This window comes from Cervus canadensis, chromosome 21 (genome assembly GCF_019320065.1).
Source record: "Cervus canadensis isolate Bull #8, Minnesota chromosome 21, ASM1932006v1, whole genome shotgun sequence".
NCBI classification, from domain to species: Eukaryota; Metazoa; Chordata; class Mammalia; order Artiodactyla; family Cervidae; genus Cervus; species Cervus canadensis.
The window spans coordinates 15,030,180-15,047,397 of NC_057406.1; the positions used below are offsets into that span (position 1 = coordinate 15,030,180).

General features: G+C 47.9%; 1 protein-coding gene across 2 annotated transcripts in view; it reads right to left on the bottom strand.

The window, feature by feature from the left end:
- ANO2 (anoctamin 2) overlaps positions 1-17,218 on the bottom strand; it is a 335,456-nt gene that overhangs the window by 239,978 nt on the left and 78,260 nt on the right. The gene's annotated exons all lie outside the window — the stretch shown is intronic.

The window sequence follows — 17,218 nt, forward strand, 5'->3', positions numbered from 1 at the left end:
AGATCTTATGACATGAAAGGAAGCCAGTTGTCTTCTCTTTCATGATATCCTCAAGTTGCTTAAATCTCAAGAGGCAGTAAAACATGTATGAAGCACTTGTAAGATCAATGGAGACAAATGGCACAGAAGGGGCACAAAACGCTTCGAAGGTTCAAAGAGAGGAGACAGCAAGTCCAGCTGAGGGATCAGGAAAGTGCTTCATAGAAGGAGCAGCATTTCTGCTGGGCTTGAACATAAAGGGCACCTTCCTTTTTCTTTTTGTTCTTTAATGAAATCATGATAATTTGGGGGCAAGGAGAGAACCTCCCCAATCTAACAACTAACATAAGCCCAGTTTATTTCTTCTAACAGTTTTTTCTATGTGTTTTAATTTCAATTACAAAATTAACACAGTTCAAGTACACAAGGAAATCAAGATCAGGGTCTTCCTTGGTGGTCCAGGGGTTAAGAGTCTGCTCTTCCACTATAGGGGCACGGGTTCAATCCCAGGCCAGGGAACTAAGATTCCTCATACACTGAGGTGCAGTCAAGGAAAAAAAAAAAAAAAAACAGAAAAGAAAGAAAAGGGAAAAAAGAAACAAAAGCCATAAAGTGTATTAGCTAATGTCAACAGCTTCCTTTCACTTCCAACCTCACTCCAGAGGAAACTTCTATCAACAATTTGGAGTACGTTTTATATACTCTCTCTCTCTCATACTGAATCCCTTTCTAACACACCTGTGATGGCATTTCACGTATGATCCTACAATTTGCTTTTCATGTGCAGCAACATGTCTGAGACACATATCTTTCCAGGTCAGTCCATGTACAACCACCTTCATGAAGGCACCGTATTAAACAGCAGACACACGTGCTAACTTGTTGAGTTCCTTCCCTAGGGATGGGCATTTATTGTAGCCTCTACACATGCTTTGACCAAACTTCTATTAACCTTACCTTACAAATACTTCTAATGAATAAGGCTTGAACAAATATTGGCAAAGACATTCCAAGCAAACACAAAAGCCGGGAAGTTCAAACTGGATTTAAGAAGGGTTAGAAACAGCCTAGGTCTTAGAAAAGACCCGGATGCTGGGAAAGCCTGAAGGCAAAAGGAAAAGGGGGTGGCAGAGGACAAGGTAGTGGATGGCATCACCAACTCAGTGAGTCTGAGCAAATTCCAGGAGATAGTGAAGGACAGGGAAGCCTGGTGTGCTTCAGTCCATGGGGTCACAAAGAGTTGCACATCACTTAGCGACTGAACAACAATAAAACCAGCCTGGTTCTTGGGCCCTTGGGGTTCTGATGGAGGAACCGTGACTGTCACACAGAAAGGCACATGGAGACCAGTGTGTGGAGTGGAGGTTGCGGTGGGGCTGGAGGTGCCAAGAAGCTGTTAACCTTAGTTAATACACCAACACTTTTATGGTTTTGGTTTCTTTGTTTACTAGAACTGTGTTAATTTTGTTGTTGTTCAGCCGCTAAGTCGTGTCTGACTCTTTGCGACCCCATGGACTGCAGCATGCCAGGTTTCCCTGTCCTTCACCATCTCCCGGAGTTTGCTCAGATGCATGTCTAGTTGAGTCAATGATGCTATCCAACCATCTCATCCAATGCTGCCCTCTTCTCCTTTTGCTTTGCTTTTGCAATAAAAACCAAAATTCTCACCACAGCCTGTGGGGCCCTGTAGAAGTCTTCACATTTTTTTGCCCCACAGTTCAATGCTCACCGCACCCAGCCACTGGCCTCGTGAAGTATTTTTAGCAGTCTGCACCCTTTGTCTCCTCCCTCCCAATCACCGACTTCTGTTCACACTTGAGTTCTCACTCAATTGTCACTTCCTAGGGGAGGTCTTTCCTGGCTTCCAGACAAGGTCAAGTCCCATCTTCATAGCATTTTTGTGAGCCCAAATTCCTCTCCTTCACAGCGCTTATCACAGTTGTGATTTTAAACTTATTTGAATGATTATTTGGCTCATGTCCAGTCACCCCACCAAACAATCTTGATGAAGGCAGGACACTGTTCAAACCATCCCCCTGGTTAAATGAATGAACAAATGAGTGATAAATCTCCAGGGACCCAGCATTGATGACTGCAGTGGCTGCCACGCAAGGGGCCCATCCTGGGGACAGGACAGTCATAAGGTAATAGGCCTTGGTAGGAAGAAGTCAGGCTGGAGAATAAAGCCACAGCCCAAAGTCCCTGGCCGGCTGAAAGGTTACTCACCAGCTGCAAAGGCTCATGGGAGCCAAGCCTCAGCAGAGGCCAGGACAGCCTGTACTCGGGAATTAATAACCCAACACCTGCCCTAGGATCGTGTCCTGGCAGAAGGTTAGCTGAGCACCTCCAAGCTGGTCTTGACCTCCTCTTGGCAGTGAATCCAGAAGAGCTCCCTAGAGAATGGGGCTAAAGGGAATGTGGCCTGTGGCATGTCTTTGGAGGAACCAGGAATGGGTCCAGAATAAATTCTGCCTGTTCCTGGATGGGGAGATAAGTGCTTCGTGCATGCATACTAAGTCACTCCAGTTGTGTCCAACTCTGCACGACCCCATGGACTATAGCCCCCCGGGCTCCTCTGTCCATGGGATTCTCCAGGCAAGAATACTAGAGTGGGCTGCCATGCCCTCCTCCAGGGGATCTTCCTGACCCAGGGGTCAAACCTGCATCTCCTGCAGTTCATGCATTCGCAGGCAGGTTCTTTACCACTAGAACCATCTGGGAAGCCCCAGTGGGTGCTCCAGATCCCTGCAAATAGCCTCATCCACCTCCAAGAGAAATGTAAATGGTTTCGAAGGAGAGAGTCAAGGCGACCTCCACCCCATGGCCCTGCTGCAGGCCCTACACACACGCCCGGGCAGGCACCCCGGCCCACTTCCCGGACCGCAGAGATGCTCAGGGATGCAGCTTGGCACAGGCCCACAGTCAGACACAGCACGCAGCCCCATGCACGATACCATGGGTGCTAAGCTTGGAGGACAAAGCAGCTGCTTCCTCCCCTCATGGCTTTGCACGTGTTGTCCCTGTTCCTGGAGTTCCTCCCCTCCCGCTCCACCTGGCCGCCTTTCTTCTCCTTCTCCACCCAGCTCAAGTGCCAGCTTTCTCAGGAAACCTTCCCTAGCATCCTACGAATGAATACTGCATTCTAATGTTGGCCACACTTCTCTCTAACTCATGGTTCACTCGTCTGTCCCCGCAACAGACTGTGGGTGTCTGAGGAGCATGCCCTGCATGCCTTGCACACAGGAAGAGCACAATAATGTCTATGGAGTGAATAACCAGGGTGCTGGCCATTGCTGACACTAACGAGCTGTGTGACTTTGGGCAAGGTGCTTTCCCTCCCAGATTCTTCATCTCTAAAGAGAGAATTGGGGAACTTCCACTTCCCACTATGATGGACTAACAGGGTGCAGATTTACCCTAGCAGAGCCAACCAAAACACTCAGACCAAAAAACACAAAATAGAGGTTGCTACGGTTGGAATGTTTCTGTTCCCACAAAATTCCTATCCTGAGTCTTAATGCCCAGTGATGGTTAGTGGAAGGTGGGGCCTTTGGGAGGTGATTAGGTCATGAGGGTGGAGTCCTCATGAACTGGATTAGTACCCTTCTAAAACAGACCCCACAGAGCTCCCAGCCCCTTCCTCCATGTGAGGACACAGCAAGGAGGTGTGAGCTATGAACCAGGTACCCTTTGTACCACCATGCTGGTACCCTGGTCTCAGAATTTCAGTCTGCAGAACTAGGTGAAGGAAAGTATTATTGTTCATAAGCCCCCCCAGTCTGTGATATTTTGGTGGTTGTTGTTCAGTTGCTCAGTCATGTCCAACTCTTTGTGATCCCACGGATGGCAGCACACCAGGCTTCCCTGTCCTTCACTGTCTCCCAGAGTTTGCTCCAACTCATGTCCATTGAGTCAGTGATGCCATCCAACCATCTTATCATCTGTTGCCCCCTTTTCTTCTGCCCTCCATCTCTCCCAGTATCAGGGTTTTTTCCAATGAGTTGGCTCTTCCCATCAGGTGGCCAAAGTATTGGCACATCAGTTTCAGCATCAGTCCTTTCAGTGAATATTCAGGGTTGATTTCCTTTAGGATTGACTGGTTTGATCCCCCTGGTATTTTGAAGGAGCAGCCCAAGAAGACTAAGACAGCAGTTTTGAAGATACCAGACCTCAGGCAGCAACGACTTCCTGAGAGAAGGAAACAAGATGAGTCCTGGGCTTGCTGCAGCTCACTGTCCAGAGAAAGGTCCAGGGCTACAGGGCAGGAAGGGGAAACAGGTGGAGCCCAGCACACTTCCTGGGCTGAGGAGGCTAGGCAGTAGGTCGGGGAGACCAGAGCAACAAGAGCTCTGAGAGAGCAGCCAAGGGGAGAGAGCTTCATGAAGAATCCTGCAGACAGTCCTCCTGAGAAGCTGCCGGACACTAGAGAAAACCCATCTGCAAGGCTGGGAACAGCCCCTCTTCCCACCAGCCTGGATGGAAAGCTCACCATTCAAGGGGCATTGTGGCAGAGTCCTGGGGTCCACTCAGCAGTGGGGATAATTAGCCCAAGGCTGAGAACCTCTCCTAATCCACTTCACAGATTATAAAAGACAGAACTTGACTAAATGGCTTTTAAAGTACCATCCAAGTCTAACCTTCTATGGCTCTAGACAGTTCATGAAAAGGAAACATTCGTTCATAGCACACACACACATCTGGGCATCTCCTGGGTACCAGGCGCTGAGTTTGGAGGTTGATTGCACCAAGGGCTGAAGAAGCCCAGCAGTGAGGAGGACCCCTCCTCACCTCATATGCAGAATGCTCAGCCATGCACCCAGCACTGGAATCCCACAGGCTCCATGTCAGCAGGGTCCACAAAGACTCTGCAAGCCAGTCCCACCAGCTGCATTCACATCACTGTGTCACAGATGGGGAAACTGAGCCTCGGAGAAGTGGTGAATTGCCAGCATTGGGGCGTGAACCCAGCCCTCAGGACCCAGGCTTCCTGACTTCCCCATCCAGGCTCTCTTTTCAAATCTCTGATCCTTGTAAAGGCTCTGTGGTCCCCGAGAAGGAAGCAAGCCAGAGCTCCCTCTCAGCCCCCCACCAAGCCCAGCAGCCCAGCTCTTCCCCAGTGTTCCACAGGGTCCAGGAAAGGTGCCCCGATCCTGTTTAGTATTATTAATATGATCAGCGGCAGCATCATTATTACTGTTATTCTTGGACATAGGAGAATGAAGAACATCCTCAAAAATGGCAGGACACATGTTCTCCAGCTGGTCCCCATTATGCCCTCCCCGGGTACATGATACGCCTTTCATGTGCTTAAAATCATAAATAATTTTTAAAGTATGTTGCTCTTATTTTTCATCCCAGGGCTCAAATGTGGTTCTCATAAAAGCTCGCTTTGGCCCCACTGTCACAGGCTAAGAGGTTTACCGAGATGCCTTCTTCTCTTACTTCTTCCCCTCCGCCCCCACCCTGCTCGTCTCCCCCAGCCTCTCCCCTCCGGAGGGGCACGGTAATGTGGTCTGAGGGCTAATTTGTTTCCTTCCTGCCTTGGAATCATGTTCCTTCCCGGGATGCAAGGAATCGAGGCTGCAGTGATTGTCTATCACCGACAGGACAGGCTGCTGTCCCCATTTCACGGGTAAAGAAACTGAGGCACAGAAAGTTTTACTAACATGGCCGATGTCACGCAAACATTAGGAGATCCAACGGCGCCCAAAGATCAAGAGAAGGGTATAACCAACCATATGCTGCTATTGCTTAGTCACTCAGTTGTGTCTGACTCTCTGAGGCCCCATGGACCTCTGCCAAGCTCCTCTGTCCATGGAATTCTCCAAGCCTCTTGCATCTCTTGCATCTCCTGCATTGGCGGGTGTTTCCTGCAACCCACATCTCTTGGGTCTCCTGCATTGGCAGGCAGATTCTTTACCACCAGCACCACCTGGGAGGGCTTCCCCAGTGGCTCGGTGGTAAGGAATCCACATGCAACGCTAGAGACCCAGGCTCGATCCCTGGGTCAGGAAGATCCCCTGGATGAGGGCATGGCAACCCACTCCAGTATCCTTGCCTGGAGAATCCCATGGACAGAGGAGCCTGGTGGGCTACAGTCCATAGGGTCACAAAGAGTCAGACATGACTGAAGCGACTGAGCACGCATGCACTCAGTGGGAAGCCCACAACCATATGAAACATAAACAGAATAATCTTGATTATCCACGAGTCCCTCATCTACACTGATCTAAGAGGGCCTCTCTCTGCAACTTGTAGGAAAAGCAGAAACTAGACTAAAAGATGGAGAGTGAGCTCAGCTATGAGCACATGTCTGCTTACACCTGTGACCCCGCAGACACTAGCCCAGACCGTCTTCCCCTTTCCATGTATCTGTGTTTTCCTCTGTGCCTCTGGTCGCTGAGTAACTGAGGGTCGACTAGGCTGAAAATGATCACCTGCTCAACTTTCATTTCAAAAGGCTCAGATACACAGGGAAGCCAGACAGTATGGAAGGTCGCCCCACAAACAGGACTGGGGTGGATGCCGCTGGACTAAAGAAGTTATGAAAAAGAGGGGCTCATGATGCAGCAGAATGCATCCATGGTTCTCCTGTTCCACTGGCACCCGAGGGCACGGAGAGAGGGGGATGCAGGCAGACACGCGGGCACTGAATCCAGATCTGAGGGTGCACAGATCTGGTTACCTACTCTGTGCACAAGCCTGGTTACCTACTCAAGCAGACGCTAAACCCCCCACCAATCCAGATGCAAAGAGCACTGGGAGCCACTCTGCTCAGCTGCATCCTAGAGCCCAGAGGAGCCCCAGTGCCCACCAAGAGCAGGGGCTCCCCAGCCCCTCCACCCCACCCTGTGCCCATAGTCAATGTCCTGTCCACAGCCTCGCCAAATGCAGACAGCAATGTATTTACAAAACGCACATTCTCTGAGGTCTAACTCTGGATTCACTTATGGTTTTTAATTACATTTTCAATGTCCTCTACACATGAATGAATGTTTGCTGACTTTAAAAATGTGGGAGAAAATCCAAACTACTTACATGACTGATGAGTCCCTTCCAGCCCCACCCCTGCCTCCCACTGCAGCCTCAGTCCCCACCCACCCCACCCCTTCACCCCCTGTTCCCAGTCTGTGCTTCACGCACACTGGTATCCTCCCAGCTCCCTGCACAGGCCAGGGTTTTCTTATGTGGGGTGGGAAGACATGTCCTTCCCTCTCCCAGGAAGGTTCTCACCTGCCCTCCCTACCTGCAAACTCCTACCCAGCCCTTGGGTCTCAGCTCAAATGGACGGACCCTTCTGGTACCCTGCACACCCTCCCCCCATCTGAATTGGTCTCCTCCCATTAGCTCTCTGTCTACCCTGATCTTTGCTTCCAGTGCCTCCCAGCTCATCACCAGCTATTTAACTTCTGAATCCTCCCCACACCGAAGCCATATGGGGCCAAGACCAGCTGTAGTCACCACTGCATCACCAACCATCAGCAGAATATCTCAGACATAATGATAATAACTATTCACTAAGCAGATGGATGGATGGGTGAATGAATGAAAAACATGATCTTTCCAAGGTCTAGGACTCCTTACACACAACCCAGCCCCATTCCAGATACAATTAGACTATTTCTAAATGTTTTTTTGGTGACTGACGGGGCTACTGAGGACCCAGATCAGGGATGGGTGCTATGGTCCATGTACCACAATGTTGCCTCCCCCCCGCCCCCTTGCCGACCACCCTGAGGGACCACAGCATCCTTCCAATGCTCTTGAATGAAGACTCAGAACCCATCTCAGCATCACTCTGCAGTAAGCCAGGACCAATGAACCAGGCTGGTACATGAGATCCATCCTTTCACTCATCATCAAATGTTGGTTTACTGCTTGCTCTGTACCCAGGCCTGTTCTAGGTTCTGCTGCTGACAGGAGGAAACAAAACCAGTGTCCTCCTGGAGCTTCCAGTGTAGTGAGGATAGAGACAATAAAACAGAGATACAAATACACTACTCAGTATCCAGCAGTCTGAGTATTAAACACACACACACACACACACAAGAGAAGGGGATGGAGAGAAGAAGAGAGACAGGGGCCCACTTCACACTGGGTAGTCGGATATGTCAGTCTGTGCAGAGACTCTGGTGGAGTGGGGGAGTGCCTCCTGGTATCTGGAGGTCCTCAGGTGGAGAGAAATCAAGCAAAAGGCCCAGAGAGGGAAACAGGCTTGTATTTTGGACGATCTGTGTGGCTGGGGTGCAGTAAGCAGGTGGGCAGGAGGGGGAAGTTCCTTTCTGTATCAGAGGTGACTGATATGGCATCAGTTCAGAGTCCCTGAAGAGACACGGTCACTCCCAGCTCCTCTCTGACCAACAGCCCTTTACTGTCCACAGCAGAGATCACATAACACCCTCAGGTTCCAGCCTGCCCGCCCCCACCACCGGAGAGCGCTGGTCCACGGTGGCACTCTGACTGTGCACTCCGTCCTCATTCTCAGGGCTCGGATCCGTGGTGCGCTGGGAAATGCTTACCAGCCACCTCCGTGTGTGGGGCTGGATGGCTGATATGTAGCTGTCACTGATTCCTATGGTGCAAATACGCCCACTATGGCCAATTTCAGTCAGCGGTATAATGACCAGCTTGCAAATTTTCTGAAAATGTATCAGACCTCAAGAGCCATTATAAACCAGCATATCACTGATCCCAGTTCTTACTGAATAAGAAGAGCTCTGCCCATGAGACCCAGGTGCCTGAAGCTGACCACCCCCTCCTCTGTCCCTGCTCCTCTCCTCCCCTGCCCCTCCCCCCTCCCCCCTGGGCAGCCACGGCCCCTGCTCCCATGTCTCCCATTGGGAAAGCGACCACATATCCCAGCTACTGAGTCTTGTTTTACTCTACTGGGCAAATTCTATCAAGTGCCCTCTGCTCTCAGCCCACGAGGATCCAGGGTCCTGCCCACCCATCTGGCACGTGCTGCCCCAGTTCAGTCGGATATGAGGCTTTCAAAAAGGAAAACCACCACTTCTCTTTCAATTTTTTTCAATCACGAGCCTAAAAACAACTTAATTTTAAAAACTGCAAATTCACTTCCCATTCATGTTTTTGGCATCACTGTTTTTGAGCCCTGAGTCAGGTCTGTGGTCTTGCCAGGCCTGCATGCACATCCAGAAGGTGGCCCCAAGCCATCGCAGGTTCCACACAGAAACAACGGCATGGAGGTGGCATCAATTTGTTTTTTTCTGATTTTTAAAGATGAGAAGCATTACAGAAAACAAAACCGAATAAGTAAAAGTGTTCTGCACTCTTTCCAGCCTATTTAAATAGCAATCAAAGAGCATGCACCAGAGACCATAAAGATATCAAATACAAACCCAACCCCGCATCACTATTAAAAACAAATGCTTGGGAATAGGCAGCGACAACAAGAAGAGGACCTCACCCACAACCCATCAGTATAAACAGCTACCCTTCTGGTTCATTCAAAAATCATCAATGATATTTGTAATAATCGAAAGAATCTGTCCTGAAAGGCATCATGAAGGCTAAGTAGTCAGTGGCCCTCCTCCAAGGATAAAGGATCTAGAATATCTCAATCTTCAATAAATTTCATGGAGTTTCTCCTGCTTTTTACTTTCTGGTCACCAGGGAGGAATCACTAAACTATCAAAATAATCCCAAAGAGGAATTCAATCACTACTTGATGAAGGAAGAAGAGGGTCAAGGTGAGGAGGGGAAAGAATGTGATTCTGTTTCTTAATTTTGCATGGACAAATGACCACTGAGCCACAAGGAAAGCCCCCGATCTAGTCCATAGTAATGAAAAAATAAAAAATTTAATGCTTTGTCTCTCCAACTTAGGATTAATTTAATTAATTTAAATTAATTTAGGGTTAATTTAATTTACTTAACCTAGGATGTAATTTCCCAGAGTACATTCTGCAGACAATTGGTTCTCCCAAGATATTGACAGGCATTCAGTAGGAAAGAGATTGGACAAAACTGAACCATTTCCTCTACATCAGGGCAGGAGGGGCTTTCCCGGTGGCTCAGACAGTAAAGAATCTGCCTGCAATGTAGGAGACCCGGGTTTGATCCCTGGGTTGGGAAGATCCCCTGGAAAAGAGAATGGCAACCCACTCCAGTGTTCTTGCCTGGAGAACTCCATGGATAGAAGAGGATGATATATATATGTATGTATATATCAAATATATATACATAATATATGTACACACATATGGTTGGATGGCATCACTGATGCAATGGACATGATGTTGGGCAAACTTCGGTAGATGGTGAGGGACGGGGAGGCCTGGCATGCTGCAATCCATGAGGCTGCAAAGAGTCAGACACGACTGGGCAACTGAACAACAACAACGCTGTTAGTTCTGTTTCTCTAGAGAAACCTTACCAACCCAAGCCTCAAATCTGGATAACCGAGAAGGCAGAGGTTCTGGCCTGGCTGAGTGGGCATCAGGAACCTGGGGAGGGTCTTCCCTTGGAATTTTTACGGAAGTCACAGTTATCAAATCAGAATTTCTAAGAGCCAGCAATAAGTAACGGAGCACAACTTCCAATAATTTATGAAGCTTAACGGAATTAATATTTTACTCCTAAGGGGCCACCCAGCTTAACTAAAATGCCACATTTCTTTGCTTTTAAACTGGAATTTTATTTAGTCCAATGTGGTAACACTGATTTTCTCACTCTCATCAGAAAATTCTTAATGGCAATTCTATACAATTTCAGTTCATGAAAATGAGAAGATGGGGCTTCCCTGGTGGTCCAGCGGTTAAGATCTGCGCTACAAGGCAGGGGACATGGGTTTGCTGCTGGATGAACCTGCTACATTAACACAAGAACGGACTCCAACATCTCGTCCTCATCAGTTCCCGGGAGGTGGCTCGTGGGGGCTGAGTGGACATCAGGGGTGTGTGTGGCGGAGACGGGTGGCGGGTGCTCGTTCATATGTGTAAAAACGTGATGTATACCTACGGCTGGTTCACTTTGCTGAACAGCAGAAAGTAACACCATATGGTAAAGCCACTCTCCCCCAATAAAATATTTTAAATAAGATGGGTGAGAAATAAACATAGATATTGACCACAATCTAGATGGGCCACCTCAGCAAAGAGCAGAGGTCAGAAAGCATGCACTTCAAACCTTCCCAGGCTGCTCGGGGCCAAAGGCCAGGCCTCCCGCCTCTTTCCTGTGCAGGGACCCTGAGTGTCCCTCACAAAATACTGGCTCCTCTGTTGTTGTTTTTGGAAAACAAACACTTCCTTCCAAGATTCCCCCTCCCGGTTAATATCTGTGCTCAGGACTCCGTGTCCCTGGACTCATTACTGTGGATTTGTCCAGGTTCGAGATCTCAATTTTCGGATTTCCTCCCCATCTTCCCAGTCTCTCCGGACCCTGCTGAGTTATGATCCGGCTTCCACCAGCCCGGAAGATGCTAAATGACCCCACCCCATGCCTCAGTCTTCCTCCTTGCTCCCCCTGCCGCCAGGACACGAATCCTTGCAAACGTGGTTACTCTCTTTGTAGTCACTTCCCAAGCCCATTAAGAAGACAGGAGGGACTTCCCTAGTGGTCCAGTGGCTAAGACTCTGCACTCCCAACGTGGGGGGCCCAGGTTCAATCCTTGGTCAGGAAACTAGATCCCAAATGCCATGACTAAAAATAAAATAAAATTTAATTTAATTTAAAAAAAGATCCCACATGCCACAACTAAGACTCAACACAGTCAAATAAATTTTTTTAAGAGAGGAAAAAACACCACTGGACCCAACACTAGGCCTGTGGAGGTCAGCCTCACCCCCATGCTCCTTTCTCACCCCAGAAACTGGGTTTAACCCCCACCCCCACTCCTAGACTTCGTTCTCAGATTCACTTTTGCCAGCAAATGCATGCCACCCAGCATACCATGCTGTATCCCCCTCTCGTGGTTATGACATCCTCCTGGGAGGTCAACTACTTGCCACTGCATTCTGTGAATAGGAAAATGGTCTGGAGCCCTGTGGCAGAAGGATGCCAGGATGGCCCACCTGTGTGGGGTCTGGGGACTCGCCACCACGGGGACAAGTTCCTTCTGTTACATCTGCAGCCTCATCAGGGCCACCCCCTGGCTTTGCTCTCCCAGACTCCTGGGACCAGCATTCTTCCAGACGGAAGCTGTGCCATGCTGATGGGCTGCTACCTGGAGCAGTATTTAATCCGATGGGCTTCCCAGGTGGCGCTAGTGGTAAAGAAACTGCCTGCCAACTCAGGAGACGTAAGAGATGTGAGTTCGATCTCTGGGTGGGGAAGATCCCCTGGAGGAGGGCATCGCAACCCATTCCAGTATTCTTTCCTGGAGAATACCCATGCACAGTGGAGCCTGATAGGCTACAGACCTATCGCGAAGAGTCGGACACAACTGAGCAATCTAGCACAGGGTGTCTGACTGTGGGCACTCCTCCGGTTGTGCGCTTAGCTGTGAACTCTGAGGGCTAAGACTGTCTCTGAGTCCCTCAGCGTCCCTCCACAGACCCCCTTCTGCCAGGAGCTCCATCAGTGTTGGCTGCCTACTGCATCAGGAGGGAAGGTGACTGGGGAACGAGGAATTGAGAACACACATAAAAATATTTGAGAACACAGACACAATAGTAAACGTCTGCATTCCCATAGCAGCGGTTAAGACCTGGATCCTTACAACAATCTTCTAGGAAAAACAGGGCAGGTATTACTATGCCCACTTCACAGATGAGGAAATTGAGGCTCTGCGAGATGAACTGACATCCCCAAGTCACATAGCAAGTGGGTCCAGGACCAGAGCTGGAAGGCTGGTCTCTCAAGGACTCATCTGATGCAGAGTCTACCAGGCTACGGCTCCAAACCAGGAAGGAAGGAGGGGAGAAAACAACCTGAGAGTTTGTCAATGGGTGAATGGATAAAGAAGACATATATATATGTGTGTGTGTGTGTGCGTGTGTGTGTATAAAGACATACGTATATTTTAAAATTTATATATATGCATTTATAATATATAAATATTATATAAATATATAATATAATATAATACAGTATATAATTATACAGATTACAATATATTATAATTAATATATAATATATAAATCATAATATATTTATTTATATATACAAATACATAAAATCTTCTTTATCCATTCAATATCCATTATATCGGCGCTTCCCAGGTGGCGCTAGTGCTAAAGAAGCCTCCTTCCAATGCAGTAGATGAGAGAGACATGGGTTCAGTCCCTGGGATGGGAAGATTCCCTGGAGGAGGAACTAGGAACCCACTCCAGTATTCTCGCCTAGAAAATTCCATGGACAGAGGAGCCTGGTTGGCTGCAGTCCATGGGGGTTGCAAAGAGTCAGGTGTGACTGAGCACACACACACCCCCATTATATATCTTTATCCATTATTATATATATAAGATTTTATATAACCACACACAGATCCAATGGCATATGATGCAGTCATAAGAAAGAAGGAAATTTCACCATTTGCAACACCACGGATGGACCTGGAGCACATTATGCCCAGTGAGAGAAGTCAGAAAGAAAAATACTGTACGATATCACTTACATGTGAAATCTAAGAAGCCAAACTCGTTGAAACAAAGGGGTCCTTCCACAGACCCACTCCTTTGCGATCATGTCGAACTCTGACTCTGCCCAAACGAGTTCACCTCCATTTTCAAATTTTGAGCAATCATGTTTTCAATGTATATCTTGTATTTCTTAATAATATTATGACCAAGAAGTTTATCACACTAATTTTTCAGTGTAGTTTGTTGTTTAAAATAATACAATCATCCAAATATTATTACACTACTATTAACTAGGCTTCAATATATCAGTGTTGATTTCATTGTGTTAAATGTACACTTGTAATAAAATAGCTGCAAACCTTAAAAAAAAAATGGTGGCTACCAGGGGGTGGGGCTGGAGGGAAAAGACATGATGTTTAAGGGTACAAGCTTGCAACACATAGTAAACAGACCCTAGAGATCTAATGCACAGTACAGAGAATAATCCCAACAATATTGTATCATAACCATCAAACTTGTTAAAAGACTGGAACTTAAAGATTCCAGCCACTGAAAACAAAGCATAATTTTGTAACATGACAAAGATGCTAATTATCGCTACAACGGCAACCATATTACAAGCTATACATGGACCAAATTAAGACGTTGTACAACTTAAATTTACACAAGGTTATACGTCAAATGGGGCTCCCCTGGGAGCTCAGACGGTAAAGAATCTTCCTGCAATGCAGGAGACCTGGATTCAATCCTTGGGTCTGAAAAAACCCTCTGGCGAAGGGAATGGCAACCCACTCCAGCATTCCTACCTGGAGAATCCCATGGATAGAGGAGCCGGGTGGGCTATAGTCCACTGGGGTAGCAGAGTCAGACACAACTGAGCAACTAACACTTTCACTTTCACTTCATACATCAAATATATTTAAATTATAATTTTTTAAAAAAAAAGAAACAGAAGGCAACTCCAAGATAGCTTCATCATAATACATCCTTGTCCTAATCATCTTACCTGCAAATTCAAGTGCAGGTATATCCTACACAATGGATGGTAAGTTCCAACAGGCTGAGTATTTGGGGACACATAGGCTCTCAGGGCAGGCATGCCCTATAATGAGAACTATGCTCCCGCAGCTATGAGCTTGTGGAAGGACACGCAGAGACCAGAGGGGCCAGAGGCCAGCATTGCTTAAGGGCTGAGACCAGGAATGAGGAGAAGGAGGAAGTGATGGGTATGGACGGATGTTCAAGAACAGGGAGGGAGGCTAGGAAGGGGCACCAGTAACGAAGTGCGAGGGGGAAGAAGAAGGGACAGAAGAGCAGGCGGGGGAAGGAAGGATGGAAGACACTAGCAACGGAGAAGAGGCGAAGAGGGGAGAGGAGAAGCAGGACCCACACTTCTCCTGGGTCTCTATGTTTCCTGCTAAAAGGATTGTCCTGGGGAACAGAAGCACTAGCAAGGACATCAGAGTTTGCTCACCTTCTGTCCAGGGATCAGCCAGCAGAGATAAAAACATAGGCAGCAAGATACAAATGGAAGAAATTAAGAGAACGTTAGCTATTCAGATAAGCCAGACAGAGGAGAAGAAATATATATATTGAAGACAGAAGGAAGAGAAACAGAAGGTTAGTTAAGCGAGGACACCACCAGAGGGAAGTGGACGCCTCCACCCGAGGCTAACTTGGGTCGTATGGCCAGCAGACCGGGAAAGCATCAGAGGAGCCAAGGTCCAGATTCAAGACGGCGCCTGCAGCTGAGGACAGCAGTGTGGGAGTGAGGGGTCAGGAGACAGAGGGCAGAGCAGTGCAGTTGAAGAAGAGAAGGTCACAGCATAGTTCTTGTGAAACCGAGACACTTAGGTGTGTGACCCCTAAACATGTACCTCTTATTGGCAAGATGTCTGTAGCTATATTTATGCCCATGTTTGTTCACTGTTCAGCAGTCATTTGTCCACTTTCCATGGATGTGCTATCCATCTTAATAAGTCTATCAGAAAAGAACCCACAGGCTGCATCCTTCTTGAGTAAGGGGTGTGTGATAGGGCATCACACAACACGGTATGTGATGGATGATTTCTGATGGGGCCGCAGATCTCTTGGTAGTGAGGATGGTGTAAACACAGCCCACGATGCTAATCCAAATGTTTTGCTGACTCTAACCATGTCACTGATCGCGGAGAGGGTGACGAGAAGGCAGGTGATGACAGTGGTTATACAGAATGCAGCCAGTAGGAACTTCTGCTAATGACGGGAGGGTGGACATGATGATGACGAAGTTGTGATCTCTGCAAAGCTAGGTCAACACTTGTGAGTGTTTATGTGTGTATGTGTGTGTGTGTGTGTGTGTGTGGAAGAGAGGGAGAGGGACTGAGAAACAGAGATCACCCCCAGATCACTCCTGGTTAAACCAGAGAGTCGCCTGCCTTGGGGCCTTTCCTAGAAACACCTCCAAAGTTCAAAGTCAATAACCATCCCTTTTCCCTAAAATGCTTAATAAAAAAAAAAGAAGAGCAAACCTGCAGAAATCTGTGGACACACTTCCTTTTTCTTTGGAGATATTTGCTGGATTTTCTTACGCAAGGAAACTGTCACCCAGGAATTCTCCAGGAAATTTTTTAAATTATATATAGACTCTAATGGCTGAAAAGGACCTCGAAAATCATCTAAACTGTGGGGCTTTCCTGGGGATTTTTTTCTGCAATACTGCTGCTAGAGCCTTGCTCCACAACAGCCAACAAGATCACAGTCCCAGCTGGGCCGGGGCATGAACACTGTGATCAACTCACGTGAGAAAGAACCTTCTATTTTACAAAAGCCACGGTCACACCACACATAGTGACAGTGTCATAAGCAGGAAAGGTGTCTTCACAGCAAGTCTGGCGAACCACACCTCTCTGCAAGCTCCCATCAGCAAGGCTTGCTGCCCACTCTCATTGCCGCATGTGTGCATGCTCGGTTGTGCCTGACTTTGCGACCCCATGGACTGCAGCCCTCCAGGATCCTCTGTCCACGAGATTTTCCAGGCAAGAATACTAGAGTGGGTTGCCGTTTCCTACTCCAGGGACCTTCCAGACCCAGAGGTTGAATGTACATCTTCTTCATCTCCTGCATTGGCAAGCAGATTTTTTTACCACGGCGCACTCTAAAGAAAAGCCTGGGACCTTTCCCAGTGGTCCAGTGGTTAGGTTTCACCTTCCAATGCAGGGGACGGAGTTCGATCACTGGTCCGGGAGCTAAGACCTCACATGCCTCATTGCCAAAAGAACAAAACAGAGAGGGAGGTGGGAGGGGAGATCGGGATGGGGAATACATGTAAATCCATGGCTGATTCATGTCAATGTATGGCAAAAACCACTACAATATTGTAAAGTAATTAGCCTCCAACTAATAAAAATAAATGGAAAAAAAAAAACAGAAGCAATATTGTAACAAATTCAATAAAGACTTTTTAAAAAAGATTATAGACCAGTGATCTGGGGCGGGGCGGGGGGGCGGTGGACAAATAAAAAAGACATGCCTGGCTGGGCTGGAAGGAAGGGAGAAGGGGGTTTAAGGAGAAGTTGAAAAGCTGGACCACGGCAATGACCAGCTTCTTGCAGAGCCCATGTCAGCAATACTCTGAGGTGACACTGTCTCCCAAGTCCCTTCTGCCCAACCTTGGGGTCCCCAGGGAAGCAAGCGTGATTCAACTTCACAAGACCCAC